A 19,529-nucleotide genomic window follows, 5' to 3' on the forward strand; every position below is an offset into this window, starting at 1 on the left:
TTTGGATGAGATTGTTGAAATAAATGTATGTTTCTTCTTTCTCTCTCTCTCTTCTTTTTCTCCCCTAATTCCCTTTTATCTGCCTTTCTTTTCTCTACCTCTGCTCTTTCCTCCTTTCTTCTCTTCTCTTCTTCCTACTTCACTCCCTGCCCTTATCCCCCCTCTTTTTTTCTTTTTCTTTTTCTCCCCCTCTTATCACTACACAATCTATATGATTTTGTATATTACAATCTTTATGGTTTCGTATGATTTGTATGGTATGACTTATATGACTTTGTATAATTGATTTTGTTTGGTATGATTGCGATTTTTGAGTATGTGTGGATTGTATTTTAATTTTAAATCTTAATAAAGTATATTAAATTCAAAAAAAAAAAGGAAAGCCTGAAATCAGGGAGTGCAACAGGCCTCTCATCACTTGTGCTTTCCAACAACAGGTATTCAGTGGCATAGCGCCTGAGTTAAAAGGGCCTTAATGACTAATAATAATAATAATAATAATAATAATTTATTAATCAGCCCATCACCCATTCCCATCACACACACACCCTCCCTCTGAATATACATAAGGGTCTGGTTACTTCTGTTTCAGTGTATCTGAAGAAGTGTGCATGCACACGAAAGCTCATACCAAAATAAAAACTTGGTCTTTAAGGTGCTACTGAAGGAATTTTTTTATTTTGTTTCGACTCAGACCAACACAGCTACCTACCTGTAACTAATAATTTATTATTTATACTCCGGCCATCTGGCTGGGTTTCCCCAGCCACTCTGGGCGGCTTCCAACCGAATATTAAAAACAGTACAGCATCAAACATTAAAAACTTCCCTAAACAGGGCCTAGTAACCATTGATAGCTTTATCCTTCACTAATTTGTCTGCTGCAGCATGGCAAGGTATGTTTCCAAATTAGTTGTTTACTGTGATGCTCCTTCTTACAATGCCACTAGAACATGGGCATAGCCAGGGGGGAAGCAGGGAGCAGCTGCCCTCCTCTGAAATCAAGGAAATAAATAAAAATACTTAACTAACTGACCAATTATGTCGTAGATAGCTTGGTTCTGCCCCCCCCCCCAATAAATCCTGCTCCCCCTCCAACCTGCGCCCATGCACTAGACTCAGAGGGATGGAAAATGTTGCCAAGGGGCATAAGACCTTATGGCTGAGTGTGGATTTTACTCTGGCCCCTATCTCATGTCTCACAATCTGACAATCACCTCATACTGCATTTCATATTACCATCCTTGTTCCTACAAGCAGTGGCTGGCCAAATAAGTCTCCGTGGGAGCCAGAGAGAAAGCTCAGGGAGGAAGAGAAATTACAATGGTGACTGAAACCCCTAGGGCAGACCCTGCCATTAGGTGAAGTATGGCAGTCACCTCAGGCAGCAGATGCTGAGGCACAGGGAGCATGGTGGCATGGTGGAAAACAGAGCTATGTGTGCCAAGTGACCTTTCTTTCACATTTCAGCTAGTCTGCCACCTTCTGGAATAATGGGATACACTATCCCAATGCTATTATCGAAGTAAGTTTGAACTGCCAGGCTGGTTGTATTCTGTACATGCAAAACGGGAGGGCAGCCATCATTTTGTCCTTTGCCCCAGCTAGGCAATTGTCCTGGGCCAGCCTTGGCAACCCTTTTTTTCTTCCCTACCAGATTTGTTGTCTCTTCACAGCAATAAATCTATATATATAAATAAATATAAAAATCGTGAAAGTGTGGGATCCACTTTTCTCCGTAACCGCTTGACCGATCGTCCTGAAATTTTGACACAACGATCCAGGCCACTCCCCGAGCGTTGTTAGAAAAAAAATCCCTCAAATCTCACACCTCCACAGGTACAAACCTCTTTTTCAACAAAGTAAAACAGCGCCCTCAAGTGGATTTCCTCCCACAGTACACCCCCTCCCTTCCTGTGAAATCTACACCACACCCACAAACCCCGCCTCCACCACGAGATCCACCACTCACATACATACATCCGGCAGAGGTGTTGAAGACCAAACCAACTGAAAACAAGCCTTTTCCAGCAACAAGGCCCAACATTTCCAAGTGGAGGTAGGGGCCTGCCTGGGGGGGTGGGGTGGGGGGCGAATAGGGGGCAGGGATACGTAATGGGTCAGAACAGGGTGGGGGAAGACACAGGGATGAAACCTGCCCTCTCCACAGTATCTCGCCTCGACTCAGGGGGACTCTGAGGCTCAGGGGGATCTGAAGGGGGACTATTACCCTCCATTTCACAGACTAACACACAGCAACGTGTGCAGGGCCAGCTAGTAGCCAATAAAAATTGGCTCCGTGATGAGAACAATGGCGGAAAACAATGCCCATTTGGAGTTCCTAGATCAGCATTGTGCTTCACTCTGAATTGTTTTCCTGTTTTGGATCAAAATAAAACACCCAGGAGGGGTCTTTTTACTGCATTCACTCCCATCAGCTTAGTATATTTTTGGCTTCCCCAGCCCCCCCCCCCCGGGTGACACATACATCCCTTTTTTTCCACTGGCAGTTGTTTTAATATGGAATTACACCGATTCAAAACATTCCAATAAGCACAACTGCTAGTTGTAAATATCTGCTGCAACTGGAAGTTAAGAAGCAAAAGGAGGGAGGTTTTGGTTCATGCTTTCCTTAGAGCTCCTTTGGCCATCTATGAGTATCTAGGGAGCCCCAGAGTCTGTTTAAATAATTCTCAGCAGCTCCCGAAAATGCTGGTGGCTGCAGGTTCTTCTAAATCAGCTGGCACCAGGGACTCCTCAAATGAGCTTCCTGCCGTGACTGCAGCTGGATCTGCATCCTCATCTGGCATTGGAACAAGCAAAACACACTCTTCCCCAGGGCACCTAATTGGCTGTTGTGGAACTGATAGAGCAAATATGCTGATCGCCAACTCCAGGTCCCTTTGGATTCAGCATGTATTTTTGCAGATGGTCTGAATTCCTATGTACAGCAGCTCCCTCCAATGCTTATTTCTGGCATGTCCAGACAACAACAGTTTCTCATGTTCTCCCATTTTTGCAGCCAGAGGACTGAAGGCTATCTTTTTGCTGAAGGCTCCCAGTGAGACTGTTAGTACGGTACTCAAAAACTGTACTCCCCAACTCATTGTCTGCACCACGACGTGATACAGCTATGGGCTCAACATGATGAAGTCATGGTGTAGTTAGGGCTGCAGGTGTCCATCCTGTCCCATGACCCTTCAGCTCTCTCAGTTCAGCTGGACTACTATTCTCCCTAAACTAGCACACATGGGCTTTCAGTTGGTGACTAAAGGATAGGGACCTATTTAGAGGAGTGTAAAAATATGTATGGTGTAGAAATCTGACTTGATTTAGTTTTTGTTGCTGATTTTAGGTGTGCATTTTTATTTTTATTTTATTTATTATTTAACCCACCAGCTTGTTGAAATTAAATTCTTAAGTGAGGCCAGTTGCACTAATACAAATATTCCTCAACATCCTTAACAAATTACAATTCCCAGAATTATTTGGGGGAAGCCATGATTGCTAATGTGGTATCGTAGTGCTTTACATGTATAGTGCAGATGCGACCTGAGATAGCTGGACTGAAAACTGTAGGGTGGTCATTATTCTAGATGGGCTAATCCAGAATGCTTGTCTCTGGCTCTATCCATCATCAGCTCTGATTCTGTCCACTATCAGCATGTGACCCCAATATGATTTCCCCTACGATAATACCAATATCAACAAATAAATAAATAAAGATTCTGCCCGCCTATGACGCAGACCCTCTCTTTCTCCTAGCATCAGAGATTCAATAGGCACATCTATGGGATTTTTTTCCTTTGCCAAAGGCTTCATTCCTCTTGAATTTTTTCTGGCTCATAGCTCATACCAAACATGTTGGTCGTGATTCACTCTGAGGGTTTTCGTTATGCAAAATGATTTCACTTTATACTTATTGTTATTATTTAAAATAGTAATATTTTCATGTGGCCTGGCTGTTGATGGAGGACAATGAACAGTTGGCAGCTCCTATTATCTAGAATGTGAGTCATACCCACCTGCTGGGCTGTGGGATGAAAACAACTTTCCACAAGATGAGTGTCTCTGTATGTGCACAAGCATGCACACATGCAAGAATGAGCAGCAGCTGTTTTAGAATCATAGAATCATAGAGTTGGAAGAGACCACAAGGGCCATCCAGTCCAACCCCCTGCCAAGCAGGAAACACCATCAAAGCATTCTTGACATATGCCTGTCAAGCCTCTGCTTAAAGACCTCCAAAGAAGGAGACTCCACCACACTCCTTGGTAGCAAATTCCACTGCCAAACAGCTCTTACTATCATGAAGTTCCTCCTAATGTTTAGTTGGAATCTTCTTTCTTGTAGTTTGAATCCATTGCTCCGTATCAGCTTCTCTGGAGCAGCAGAAAACAACCTTTCTCCCTCCTCTATATGACATCCTTATATATATTTGAACATGGCTATCATATCACCCCTTAACCTTCTCTTCTCCAGGCTAAACATACCCAGCTCCCTAAGCCATTCCTCATAAGGCATCGTTTCCAGGCCTTTGACCATTTTGGTTGCCCTCTTCTGGACACGATCCAGCTTGTCAGTATCCTTCTTGAACTGTGGTTTCCAGAACTGGACACAGTACTCCAGGTGAGGTCTGACCAGAGCAGAATACAGTGGTACTATTACTTCCCTTGATATAAATGCTATACTCCTATTGATGCAGCCCAGAATTGCATTGGCTTTTTTAGCTGCTGCATCACACTGTTGACTCATGTCAAGTTTGTGGTCTACCAAGACTCCTAGATCCTTTTCACATGGACTGCTCTCAAGCCAGGTGTCTCCCATCCTGTATTTGCGCCTTTCATTTGTTTTGCCCAAGTGTAGTACTTTACATTTCTCCTTGTTAAAATTCATCTTGTTTGCTTTGGCCCAGTTGTCTAATCTGTTAAGGTCATTTTGAAGTGTGATCCTGTCCTCTGGGGTATTAGCCACCCCTCCCAATTTGATGTAATCTGCAAACTTGCTCAGGATGCCATCAAGCCCATCATCCAAGTCATTGATAAAGATGTTGAATAAGACTGGGCCCAAGACAGAACCCTGTGGCACCCCACTAGTCACTACTCTCAGTCAGCCAGTTACAAATCCACTGAATGGTAGCATTGTCTAGACTGCATTGGCTGGTAGCAGCAAAGCTGGTTATGATGATGCCATTCTCTTTAGTTGGGGGACAGATTTGTCCAGTCTGATGAAGGGTGAAGTCTTGAGAGTCTTCCTCCCAAGGAAACTGGATGGGGAGCTCTTTCATGTGGTCCGTTGAGCCAATGGGCTCACCTACAAACAATGGCTCCTCTCCTGAGCTTTCCCTTCTTCTGTTCTCAGCATTTTTGTACCCCACCCATCTGACTGGGTTGCCCCATCTACTCTAGATGGCTTCCAACAGGATATACAGAAACACAGCAGCAAGAACAACAACACTAAACAGATAACAAAAGTTGACGAGAGATAAACCAGAAGCAACAGGGTTACTTACACCTTTCCTGTCTCTTTCCTGATAGAGGTTATCCATTAAGGCAACCAAGGGCAATTTGGTACTAAACACAGGTCTAGATAATAAGTTGCCTCCAAGAATGCCTGCAATTACACTGCCATGACCTTCTTGAGTACCTAGTGCCCAACGGGAGAATCTGCCACTGGGCAGCAGTTCTTACTACAATTGAATCTGGGGTAGTTTTTTTGGGACTACACACCTTTGAGGTGGCAACCACCACCTCTCTTTTAAAGATGCATTCATCACACTCTGGACCACCCGGGCATAATCTGCCATCAGGGCAAGGCCCAAGGGTACATGTGGTTGGGCACACACCTTGTCCCATTATCATCTGGTTGCAATAACTGAAATGGACCCCATAAAACAAGGCTTGATGGAACACTGGCAACCTCACTCAGAGCTGGGTCAACAGTTACATCAGGTGTATTGCAGGAGCAAACAACTTTATCCTCAAAGTGCCTAGTGAACAAATCATAGCAGATCTCCAACAGGTTCCAGGCTCCATCTGATGTTCTCCTGTTTCAATAGTTAAAATAAAAGGATGTCATATTTATAAAGTAACGCTCTAATGTTTGGGGGCCTTTCCCAGTCACTTCTAGAATTTAGGAGAATATTCAGCAACACTGCAGTCAAAAGTCTACTGGTTCATTCTTCCATTGTGTCATGCTGCTTTTGTTTCCAGTATTTTTGATGTAAAATATGAGTGGTGATTAATGGCTTTCCTAATAGGTCCCTGCTTAGGAATAGTGATTTTATCCCATCCATTCTATCTGTCTGCATTCTTGAAATATCCCCAAAGGGGTACAGTGGGATCAAAATGAATTTCATACTCAGTAAGGTATTTTCTATTGTTCTTAATACTTTTCCAGAAAACTTCATTGGGAATTAGGCTTATGCTGTGCTTTTCCATCCGCTTTTGCTGATGCAGAAATGCAGTATATTATTTTGACACCTGATGGAACTGTTTCTGACATTCAGTTCTTAGTCCTCAACATTTATGTAAGTCTTTATAAAAAGTTGTTGTAATGAAAGCAGATAAACTCAAACATGTCTGACTGTTCATAAGACCTGCTGGATTTCTAAAGTCCTTTGTGATACTGGACCCTAAAGATTATCAAATGAGCTCTGTAGATGAGACCAAAGGTCAGTTGAGTTCTCTTTAGTAGTGGCCAGTGGGGTGGTGCAAATGGGGTTCTGATGTTCTTCCAGCTTCTCAACACCCATGGGTCACAGCCACTGAGGCGAAGAGCCATGGAGAGCTTGGCGTAGCTGCTTCCTGGAACAGGAGCAAAGAAAAGTCAGATCAATAACTTCCTGTTGCAGACACCTCAGGGAAAGTAGGATCTCCAAGCTATTTCTCAAGGGCTCAACAAGGCCTGCTGTTAGAACTTCCAGCAGCCTGCTTCCATCCCAGTAGGTTAATATGAGAAGTTAGGAATCCAACCATATCTGGAAGGCCACAGAGTTCCCATCCCTGGTATAAAGGTTCACTTTAGCTATAATAACTAATAGATAAGAAGTAGACCTGTCTTCCTTGGGAAAAATATGTATCACAACTTGATCATTTTCAGTAAATTTGAAGTTAGAGCAACAGTCTTCAGAATCCAAAATGAATACCATGGGGTCATTCTGGAAGTGCGGCAAATGCCTCTCTTGCATATGCAAAGTCACAGGTGTGGGCTGTTTTACAACAGGTGACACAAATACAGTGGTACCTCGCAAGACGAATGCCTCACGCAACGGAAAACTCGCAAGACAAAAGCGTTTTGCGATGTTTTTGGTGACTCGCAAGACGAAGTTTTCTATGGCCGTGTTTCGCAAGACGAATTTTTTTTGCTGTTGGTTTTTGGTTTTGTTTTTTGCTACGGCAAACTGTGCTTCGCAAGGCGAAATTATCGCAAGATGAAGTGACTCGCGGAATGAATTAATTTCGCCTTGCAAGGCATCACTGTATTTTTTAACAATAAGTAAATCAGTAGCAGAAAGACTGCTGGCATTTGTGCTGGCACCTCTCAAGATATAAAATACAGGGACATGCTCTTGATTTTTTCCCTGAACCTTTCTTAAAGTCCTTTGACACCTGTACATTGGGGCTTTCCATACAAAGGACATGCTTTTTTTCATATCCTGTACTCCTAGGACATCCAATCAGCCAACTTTCCGACATAAAGGTCTCCATTTTATAAGCAATTTAAAGGTGGAACATTTCTTGGAGATGCCTGTTACATCCTACTTTTGATTGGACCATTCCCATGACACTCTAAAATCTCTCCCCCTCTACAGAATGTTCCCCGAATGGATCAGTTTGCATCAATTTGCTAAGCAACACAATGCAACACAATGCTTCTTGTCAGTTTCTGGAATCCCAGTAGATTGGGAGAATTGAAACGAAAAGGATTTTTATTTGTTTCCCCCATCCATTCCCATAGGAACAAATGAGAAATGAATAATAGGTGTGGTTATTCCATTTATCATTCATAATGAATGCACAAATATTTATTTGCCAAAGAGTCATTCTCTTGCCTTGGGCTATTTGCATCCTTAGCATTGATTCTTTGGAAGAGGAAGAAAGTGGTTAATCTACCAAGAAGCACCAATTACTGGAACGAGTGGAAAGCTGGGTACACTCAAGTAAGCAAAATGTATGTGTGAGCTTCCACTTATTCCACCCCCCCCCAGCCTACTGAAGACTCTTTGTTACCTTAAGTTTATGATGACAAGCATTAAAATGCAGGCAATTGCACCTCACAGCCCAACTCCAGCTCTAATGATTTCAGGTAATGAAGCAGAAGAAGAATATGATTAATGACAATGAGTCATTTGGCCACTTCAGAGTGTATTAATCAAGCATTTGAAATGTAGGGGAACCTAACTCCAAAAACCAGGTAATAGGTATTCATTCTGTCGCTCTCAAATGGAATCTTAATACATGTTAGTGTGTTACCAAAATGGAGCAGCTCTGAGAGAGAGAGAGAGAGAGAGAGAGAGAGAGAGAGAGAGAGAGAGAGAGAGAGAGAGAGAGATCAGGACAAATATAGACAGAGAGACTGTGAGAGATGAGGCAGAACACCAGCTGGGATCTTTTCCTGATGACCCCAGCGGACTCAAGATCTGTTCCTGATTTTAAGGTGCCTGGATCTTGGGATAGACTGCAGGCATCCCCAAACTATGGCCCTCCAGATGTTTTGGCCTACAATTCCCAAGATCCCTAGCTAACAGGACCAGTGGTCAGGGATGATGGGGATTGTAGTCCAAAACATCTGGAGGGCCGAAGTTTAGGGGGGGCTAGGATAGAGCATGCTTGAGTGGGTGTTTTGGAATGCTACAATCAGGGCCGTCTTGAGCAGATCGCGCGCCCTGGTGCTGAGGGACGGAGATCACTCCGCCGCCCGCCCGGCGCCCTCCTTGCCAGGCCGGCGCCCAGCTTACCGGCCCCCCGCCATGGTGCACTGCGCCACCGGGGGTCTATGTAGAGCCGGCCCTGGCTACAATGTATTGTATGTGGGTCTGCCTTTGAAAATGATCTGGCAACTTAGTTTAGAATAGGGTTGGGGAGCCTCAGGCCCTGGCAGCTGAACAGAGCTTCCAGGCTTCTCAAGCTGGACCTAGAATCATAGAATCACAGAGTTGGAAGAGACCACAAGGGCCATCCAGTCCAACCTCCTGCCAAGCAGGAAACACCATCAAAGCATTCTTGACATATGCCTGTCAAGCCTCTGCTTAAAGACCTCCACCACACTCCTTGGTAGCAAATTCTACTGCGGAACAGCTCTTACTGTCAGGAGGTTCTTCCTAATTATAGCTGTCAAGTCTCCCGTTTTCCCCGGGAAACCCCCATTTTTACTTACCTTTTCCCGGTGGTCCCCCGTATCACTTCGTCTCCCGTTTTTCTCCGTTATTTTCTCCTGCCGGCAGCCATTTTTTTCTGATTTGCCCTTCTATTGGCACAAAAAATGGCCGCCGCCGGCTTCAAAAGTTGCATCTACCGTGTTTCTCATATTATAAGACATGTCTTATATTTATTTTTTCCTCAAAAAAACACACTATGGCTTATTTTCAAGGGATGTCTTATTTTTTTCCTCCTCCTCCTGCCGCGGCCGGCATTGCTGCTGCGCCTATCACTATGTCTTATTTTCGGGGTATGGCTTATATTCCTTGAATGCTTAAAAATCCTGCTATGGCTTATTTTATGGGTATGTCTTAAAATATGAGAAACAGGGTATGCATGACCGGAAGTGCGTAGAGGCGACTTCCGGTGTCGGTGGCGGCCATTTTGGTGCCCATAGATGGGTGGGGCGTCACCAGAAGTTGTATCGACGCACTTCCGGTCATGCGTAGAAGCTACTTTTGAAGCCAGCGGTGGCCATTTTTGGTGCCCATAGAAGGGCAAAGCGACACCGGAAGTTACGTCGAGGCAACTTCTGGTGTCACACGGCTGCCGGTCCCGGATTCTGCAGTCCGGGACTTGGAAGGTAAGTTCCTAATGTTTAGGTAGAATCTTCTTTCTTGTAGTTTGAATCCATTGCTCCGTGTCTGGTTCTCTGGAGCAGCAGAAAACAACCTTTCTCCCTCCTCTATATGGCATCCTTTTATATATTTGAACATGGCTATCATACCTGATATGAACATACCTGAGAACGCTCCCCAGCCCACACCTCCTCACTAGCGGTGATTCACATGCCAAGTGTTATTTGTGCTTGTCCTGGATAGAGAATAGGTTAAAGATAGGATAAAGATACAAATTACATTTGCTGCTCCACCCACTTTTGCTTCTGCCCCAACCACCATCAGCTACAGCTAACATGACCAAAGAGATAGTAGGAGTTAAGCAGCACCTCCAAGGGTGAAAGGTTCATTATCCCTGCCTTAGTTATTGCTGTGCTTCTTGAAGAAATGAGCTAGTTCATGGATGTGAGCCTGTGGCCCTCCAGATATTGTTGGATTCCAACACCCATCAGCCCCAGTGAGCATGGCTAATGTCTAGGGATGAAGGGAGTTGGAGTTCAACGACATTTGAAGGGCTACAGCTTCTCCATCCCTGCTTTAGATACTGTTGTGTGCCTTGCAGGGATGAGTCTATTTCACGAGTTCCAATCTAGCAGTGTCAACACGGTTCCCTTTCAAGTTAGCAAGAGGCAGTGAGAGAGTTCAAGTGAGCTTTGTGAGAACAAGCAAAGAAGGAATGACCCTCGGCTTGATCAAGATTCAGCATCGGTCTTTCTGCCTGTTCTCTGTGCTGTCAACTCAGAAGGTGGGGGAGAACTAAATGAGCCACGGCCAAGCCTGACATTTCAGCATTTGCAGAGAATTCAAGAAAACCTTTTGATTCCCCGCATGCTTCACAAGCTCTGTGGTGGTGGGAGGAGGAAAAGAAGAGGAAAGGGGGGGGGGACTTGAGGGAACAGGAAGAGAAGGTGAAGTGAAGCAGCTGAACTGCAGCAGCTGCCTGTGGAGAGCAAAGCGTGTGTCTCCAGCCTCTCTAAACGTGTGCAAAAGAATCTGAGTGGCAGGGGGTGCTGCCTCAGTCTCAAAGTCAAAGTCACTTTTCCTCCCATAGTTACTAAGAAATGCCTCTGTACCTGGTGGGACTTCCATTTGACAGGGCTCTGAACCTCCCTCCTAAATTGGGGCAGAGGCGACTGGCTTCTGCGGTAAAGGGAAGGGAATAAAAGTAAAACCTGAAATTGAAGTCCTTTATAATACTTTTGAAAAGGAGAGAGTCTGTTGGCCCATCATATCCTAGTAATTTTTTTGGGTTCGATTTAGTACCAAGGTACCTTTCTGGCTAAGCAGTTTCTGATGGCTGAAGGTAAGTGGGTGTATTTAGTGATTTTGTGAAGTCTCTCTTTTAACATGTAGTAAATTGTTGCACTCTTTATTGTTATTGTTACGATTATGTTGAAATTATTTTGTATGATTCTGTATTGCATAGTGTTGCAAAGTCATAGATTTATACATAAAAAAATGAGGAAAAGGCTTTGGCTTTTACCTTTTTTATTATTCTAATAACTTGCTAATTTGGCCTTTTTAGCAAAATCCTCAGCTGTTTTTGCTTTCTTTCTATTTTAATCCAGGGATAGGGAACCTGCCTTATTCCTTCCAGAAGTTGTTGGACTACAAGTCCCATCGTCCCTGATCATTGGACAAACTGACCGTTTCCCCACCCATGTTTTAACACTATGTTTGACATAGTGTTTCACACTTTAATATGCTAAGGAATGCCCTGATGGCAAAGGTCCATTGAATACAGTACTCTCTTGTCCTGCAACAGATAGTCATGTGATCCATAAGCCTTAAGTCTATAAGCCATTTTTACACCCCAGAAATAGGACCAAGCAGCTTACAACAAATAAATTAGTGGAAAAGTTTAATGGAAGGAATGCTTAGCCTGCTGTCTCATAACACCTGGTTTTCTTGCTTCTTGTGTATTTTATATTTCATTATTATTCAACCCACATTCTAAGGCCTCTGGCCTAAAACATAGTCTATACATGTTTATGTTTTACTAGTATCATGAAGCCCGTTAAATTAACGGGTGCTAGAACTACAGCGGCGACTTCCAACTACCGGGTGGCGGAATTTAAAAGGCCCCACTCCCAAATTTCTCTCACAACCCGCCTGCTTCTTTTTACCCTCGTGGGATTGAAGCCCAGAGTGGCAATTTCCGGCTGAGAAGTTTCCATGGAGAGAGGGAGGAGAAGAGAGGAGGGCAGCCGCTCCCTTGGCTCGGCTGTGCAGCGACCTTTCCCCCTGACACGTTCCGCTCGGCTGCCGCTGCCTCTTTCTCCTCTGTGCAGCGCCCCCCCCCCCCGCACAAGCGCAGTGAGGCGCTGTCCGGCCGGGAGCAGCGGTTGGCGGCCGCAGGTAAACGGGAGGCAGAGGGGTGGGGAGAGCGCGTGCGTGTGTACGTCCAGTCTCTGCGTCCAATCCCTGTGTCTGTGGGGCACATGCGCAGTAGTGCAAACCCAGGGACTGGACACAGAGACACTTGGACTTTATTATATAGGATTGTTGTGATCCACTTTGAGATCACTTGGCAATAACAATGGGATTTTTAATTTTTTACTATTAGTGCAAATAATACAAATAAAAAGTAAAGAAATGGCCAGATAAAACATTGCAATTATACCACTTTAGCAGCCACCCCCCCCCAAAAAAAAATCATGGGACCTGTAGTTTGTCTCTTAAGAAACTACATTGACCAGGATTCCTTGTGGGAAGTCATGACTGTTTAAAGTGGTATAAGAGTTATTTCAATAGATGGTGGAGATGAGACCTTAGCAAGAGATGCCCTCTTTGGCTTGCTGAACTCAAGGAAAAGACAAGGTTTAGCCTAGGTCAGGAACCTTAATCAAACCTTACTTAAAGCTCACAAGTAAATGTTTGCTGCAAATTAGAAGAGGAAATAATCACAGCCCTTGGTAGAATGATGCAGACTATAGATCTGAACAAACCAAAACTTATTATAGTTAATGTTTGAATGAAATATAATCTATTATCCAGGGGTTCAGATTCATTTTCTGATATGTCCTGCTTACATTATATATATATATAAATAAACTTACTTTTCTGGCTTAAAATTACCATACAAACTTTTCTGGGTAGTATGTTGGATCACATTATTTATTTCACTTTTTAGTTGATTTATAACCCAACCATCAGTAGAATCAATCCCAGAGCAGGGTACAACATAAAAAAAGATAATAAAATAAAACAATCTTAAAAAATTTTACCAAGCCACAATACCAGTAAATCAAATTTACATCACAGCAGGCTTGTGTTATTAGTTGCTTAACAGTAGCCAAATCATCTCATGTCTGTTTGAAAAGATCCATTATTGCCTACATGAAAGAACATGAAAACAAAATTATAGCCTATGCATCCTTCACCAAGGTGCTAGTACCAGTGCTGTTTCAATAGAGGCAGGCTTTTACCTTGAACGCTTCTCTGTATTTTCCAGGGCCTATGGAAATAGCTTTGATACCCAAACAAACATCCTGGCCACCTCAACATAGAGCAGGGACCTTCACTTAGCTAAAATGACGCCAGCTTTCATAAGTACAACCATTAGAATCTCAGTCATTAGAATCTGCATCAGGCCAAATGTCTAGTAGTAGTTATTTGAGAATCTGCACAATATGAGCTGCCTCACAATGATACTCAGAGAGCATGGCAATTGTCCTTAAGCAATTAGTACAAGGTGATTTCTAGCACCCAGCAAGAACTCAACATTGGCAGCTTGCCATTGACTCGAGCTGAAGGGGAGAGGCTTGTTAGCAATAAAAGCTGGGGGGGGGTCAGTTTTCAGAGGAGTGGAAAAAAAGGTGGTGATTCAAAAGCCCCCCCAAAAGGGGGAAAATAAAAAGGTTGTTACCCCAGTGAGAGAGGGGGAGAAGGAAAGAGAATGAGATCGAAAATAAAGTGTTGGGAATACAGCAGGGGGGGGGGGAGAAAGGATTCAGCAAAATTTAGATTGGGACAGAGCAGGAGTGGGGTGAGGGGGAATTGTGCTAATTTTTATTGGTTGGTAAAATAGAGTTTGAACTCGGAAAGTATTAAGGAGCTGGCTGAAATCTCTGGAGACACCGATTCCAAGGAAAGGGGGTAGATTTAGTTTTGAGAGTGGGAATAAAAAGAGGGTAAAAGATTTTGAAAATTAGTTTGAATATTTTTGGGTAAAAGGGTAGAGAACATGGGGTAATTAAGGTAAAGAGAAGCATGAAGGGTTAATGGTTAAAAAGAAGTTATAATCTAGAAGAAAGAATGTAATTTTAGAGTTGGAAAGTGCAATAATTAGTGAATTATATAGAACTCAAGGAGGGGGAACGAGGAAGTCCGAAATGTTTAGATCTGAAATTGAAAAATATAATTGTCTTTTTATTATTTTTATGAGTTTTTTCTTTCCATTTTTTCTTCACCTTTTTGTATAAATTGATTAAGAATTATCTATAAATAAGAGAGCTAAGATGTATCTTTATGATGCTTAGTTAAGATTCTGGAAATGCTATAAGTTAACTATAAAAGAATGGTGAGGAAGATAAGTGAAGAACAATGAAGAAACAAGACGTGATGATATTGTTCTATATCTCTGTGTTTTTTTCTTAAAGTTTTTGTCCTTTCATTTTTTAAAAAAACTTTTTTCTTTTCTTTTCTTTTTTATGCAAAATCCATTTTTTTATTTTTTTATAAAAAGGTTTAGATTACTGCAGGGGTGGGGTGGGGGAACCACCCAGAAACGAAAAAGATGAGCTGTCACCCTGCCGAATTTGGCACTACCTTCCTAAACAGAAGCTTTCTCCGTGAAATTCAGTCTAGGGATGCTTGAGAAAGAGGGTGGCTGAAAATTCATATTTGGCAGGGATGGGGAACATTTTTTCAGCCTGAGGGCCACTTTGTCTTCTGGGCAACCTTCCGGGGGCCACATGCCAATTGCAGGCAGAGCCAGAGGATAAAGGAGGTGGTGCCATGTCTGTGATTCTTATACATTTATATATACTCCCACAACCTGCGCAGATTTATCTTCTATGCAGGCAAGCAAAAGACATTACAGTTTCAGAATACATTCCAGCCAGGAAAAAGTACTCGAGAAGGATTCAGAGCCAAGGAAAAGGGGTTGGGGAGGAGTGTAGATTAGGAAGAGTCCCCCAAGGCTTGATAGGCCTGAACCTGAGGTTCCCAACCCCTGCTATACCAAATGCCCTGATCCACTCTTCTGTGTTTAAATACACAGTTCACCTATTGTCATTTGAATCTACAGACTAATGGGACCCCCTCCTCTCTTCTACCTACCCGCCTCAAAATTGGCTCCAGAAGGTTTGGAGATCTCTTAGAATGGATTTAGGAGACACAGTGAGCAGGGGAGGCAAGTCTCATTGCCCAAACCAAAATCCTTGCTCTAACAGGATGTGTTACTCAGTACTACTTTGAATACAATCCAGTGAAAGGAATGCACATTATAAATTTAGGCCCATTGATTTCAGTGAGTCTACTCAGAATAAACTCCTCTATTTACTTTTTTAAAAGCAACAACATATCATCTCCTTTCTTTCTTTCTTTCTTTCTTTCTTTCTTTCTTTCTTTCTTTCTTTCTTTCTTTCTTTCTTTCTTTCTTTCTTCAGTGATGCCCCGTTATATTCATAATAAAAACCTATTCATAAGCTTGATATAAAATTCTCAAAGGAGTCGTTTTCAATTAAATATACTTTCTTTCTTTCTTTCTCCTCCTCCTCCTCCTCTTTGCTATTCTTCTGGAACATTTTCTTCCTGCAAAATAGTAAAAAGCAAATAGTCACAAGTGGTGAGATGATGAATTTGGCATGAAAAATATAACAGTTGCTATTTAAGGATCACTTTGCCCCAGGACTCGTCTGTGCTGCATACAGAATTCAGAAGTGACATGGCAATCAGAAAAAGTTATGCAGGCCAAAGTCCTATTGAAATTAATAGAATGTAAACACAAAACGAGGGCTGTGATCCTATATATACACTTTTTCTGCTGTGAATCAGGCACCACACCATTTGCAGCAGTATCATATCATAACACTCTGAGTAGAACTTATTGGGAGACAACCTTCGGCTCTTTTTATTCTGGCCCAGATCCAAATTTATGCATAGTTTTAGAGCAGGGGTTCACAAACTGTGATTCGTGGACCACAACTTTTCTGGGAAGAATGGATGGGAGCAATTCATTTCACAACATTCAGATATTGCTGGATTGTAACAAAACCCCAAAGCAGTTTACAAAAAGAATTAAAAAATGAAATTATCGGGGGCCGGGGTGGCAGTTGAAAACCGATATTTTAAACATCTCAAAAATAATTAAAATCAACAATAAGATAAAACCATATTAAAACACCCAGCAACTTTCTATATATTTGGCTAGGCCTGCTTAAATGAAAACGTTTTGAGAAGGTGCTGAAAAGATTAAAAAGGTTGAAGTGGGATGGTCATTTTGTGGCACTTGTAGCAGTGCCAGTTCCACATACTGAAGAGGCCCAGTGGGCATGTATGAGGTAAGGCAGGATGGATCTAAATACAGAGGAAAGGTAAAGGTAAAGGGACCCCTGACCATTAGGTCCAGTCATGGACGACTCTGGGGTTGCGGCACTCATTTTACTTTACTGGCCGAGGGAGCTTCCAGGTCATGTGGCCACCATGACTAAGCCGCTTCTGGCAAAACCAGAGCAGTGCACAGAAACGCTGTTTACCTTCCCAACGGAGCGGTACCTATTTATCTACTTGCACTTTGACGTTCTTTCAAACTGCTAGGTTGGCAGGAGCTGGGACCGAGCAACGGGAGCTCACCCCATCATGGGGATTCGAACTGCCGACCTTCTGATCGGCAAGCCCTAGGCTCATTGGTTTAGACCACAGCGCCCCCGCGCCCCCTATACTATGAATAGGACTATAACTGATAGATTAGTTAAAAAAAATATTCTTATTTTATTTACATGGTTATGCTCTTTCTTTATATGTGATATTGGTTTTAATGCCTTCTTCTGCTAAGAGTGTTTGTATTTTTTAGTACTGTAATATGAAATCAAATAAAAGTTTTTTTAAAAAAATGTGACTTGAGATTCAGATTCCTATAGGAAAATGAACTCGCAGTGCTTGCAATTTGCCCAGGGATTCACTTAATCTGTCAGTTCGGCTTTCTATCAGATTTTCATTTTTTCCAGCCTTAAATTCAGTTCACCCTGCATTAGTTCGTGATCCCCACCACCAACAGAGCCACTGTTGGTTTGGGAAGTGCAAATTAGGTAGCTTTGCATTAAAACATGTACTGAATACAATTCTCCCCCTTCCCTAAATTTTGCCAAGGATGTAAATTTGGTCTACGCATCATTGGAGGCACATGTGCAACGCTGAAAGGAATGAAGGAGTTTTCAGTTCACTGAGTTCATTCTTGTATCCCCCCCCACACACTTTTTTTTTTTAAAGTCATTGTACATGATGCCAAAATTTCACCCTTTTATTTCCCAATGGATGAATGGCTGTAGAATGGATCTGGAATGAAATGTATGCTCAAACACCTGCACCTGTCCAGTGTGTCTAATTGGATTACACATGCGATTAATTCCAAAAAATGAGCCAATCTTAGGATGGTAAAGACCCCACGTTCCCTCCCTGAACCTGAACTTACTTGACACCTCACTGCCAGCTGTAATATAGCAATTAGTTCCAGCAAACTATATTTGCTTATATACCTAATTAGAGACCAAGAAGGGTGGCTTGCTTTGAATAATTGCATGCCTGTGTCCTGTCCATCAGCCGCTGTTAAATTGTTGTTATATTAATATAAAGCTTATAACCAGGACTCTTCTAAATTGAATAAATGTTCTTCTTGCCAATTCTTGGATGCGATTAATTTACATAAGCTTCTGGAACCAACCTGATAATGATATACATCTTTGTGCAGGAACTCATGGCAAAAAAAAGGAGAGAGTTAAAGGGATGTTGCATTCCTTTTACTGCCTCCTCTCTGTGTTTTTATGTTTATTGCAACTAATGGCCAAACAATCAATAAAGGTGGATCATACTGACTAATTAATGAGGGTTGTATCCACACTCCATTTGCCACCTGCTGTGATTCAAGGCATTAATATTTTATATGGCCTGTCCCTGAGTGGTGAAGGGAGATGGCAGGGTATGAGGTCAGGAAGAGTGAGAGTTTTCCCCCTCCCAGTCATCTGCATATAAATCACACTTGCTTACTCCAGACATTTACATTTAGCTGGAGAGTGCTAGGCAGGGCAGCCCAAACGTCTCAGTAATTTTGCAGGGCAAGACTGAAAATAAAACTAACACATATACTGTAGTTGGAATGTTGAAACAGGACACACCATAAAGTTAAAGGTGGTAAGAAGAAGAAGAGAAGAGTTTGGATTTGATATCCCGCTTTATCACTACCCTAAGGAGTCTCAAAGCGGCTAACAATCTCCTTTTCCTTCCTCCCCCACAACAAACACTCTGTAAGGCGAGTGGGGCTGAGAGACTTCAAAGAAGTGTGACTAGCCCAAGGTCACCCAGCAGCTGCATGTGGAGGAGCGGGGAATCAAACCCGGCTTCCCAGATTACGAGTCTACCGCTCTTAACCACTACACCACACTGGCTCTCTTAGCAGCGGCGGAGCAAGCAGATCAGGTGCCTGGTGTGGCTTGTGTGACCTGTGTGTGGGGGGGGAAGCTGCACGTGGGGGCAGGGCCAGCCGAGGCAGGAGGCTCCGCAGGGCCTCCGGATTCTGCCTGCCTCCTCCAAATCAGCCACCCTACAGCTGGGGGGTGGTGGCGGCGGGCAGACCGTTTGGGCAGTGGGGAACCTGTGTGTGCCCAACCCACAGAGTCACTCCCAGAAGAGACGCATGGCTCGGGCGCACTGCAGGCCCCACAGTGATTGCCGCCTGGTATTTTGTCACCCTCCTCAGTGGAGGCACCTGGGGCCTCCCTCTGACTCTGGTACTTAGTATGGGCTGGTGAGCCAAATAGCCACAAAGAAGTAGCCAACTGTGCCCTGTTTTTCAGGATGGCATGATCAGCATAATTCCATTCCAAGTCAGTTTCACCTGCACTCAAAATTCTATGATTCTATGATATGTTATTCTGTCTCATTTTGGTAGATTTATAATGTAAAAAATACATTTATACTGAATGAATTTTGTATGCATCCCCCCCAATACATTGTACACATTTTCCTTTTAACATTTGTGTGTGCCCTTTTTCTTTTCTTTTCTTTTCTTTTTTTGAGCCAAAACTGAATCCTAATCTTGGAGACATGAGTAAAATAATAATAATAATAATAATAATAATAATAATAATAATAATAATAATAATTTATACCCCACCCATCTGGCTGGGTTTCCCCAGCCACTCTGGGCGACTTCTAACCAAATATTAAAAACAATTGAGTAGCTCAATTAGTAACCGTGTTCCAGTCCACATATACATCTGGTGACGCAGTGACCACCGGGCGTGAGGCGGACCTCCGCCCTGCAGATAGGCCA

This window comes from Zootoca vivipara, chromosome 14 (genome assembly GCF_965207765.1).
Source record: "Zootoca vivipara chromosome 14, rZooViv2.hap1.1, whole genome shotgun sequence".
Classification (NCBI taxonomy): Eukaryota; Metazoa; Chordata; class Lepidosauria; order Squamata; family Lacertidae; genus Zootoca; species Zootoca vivipara.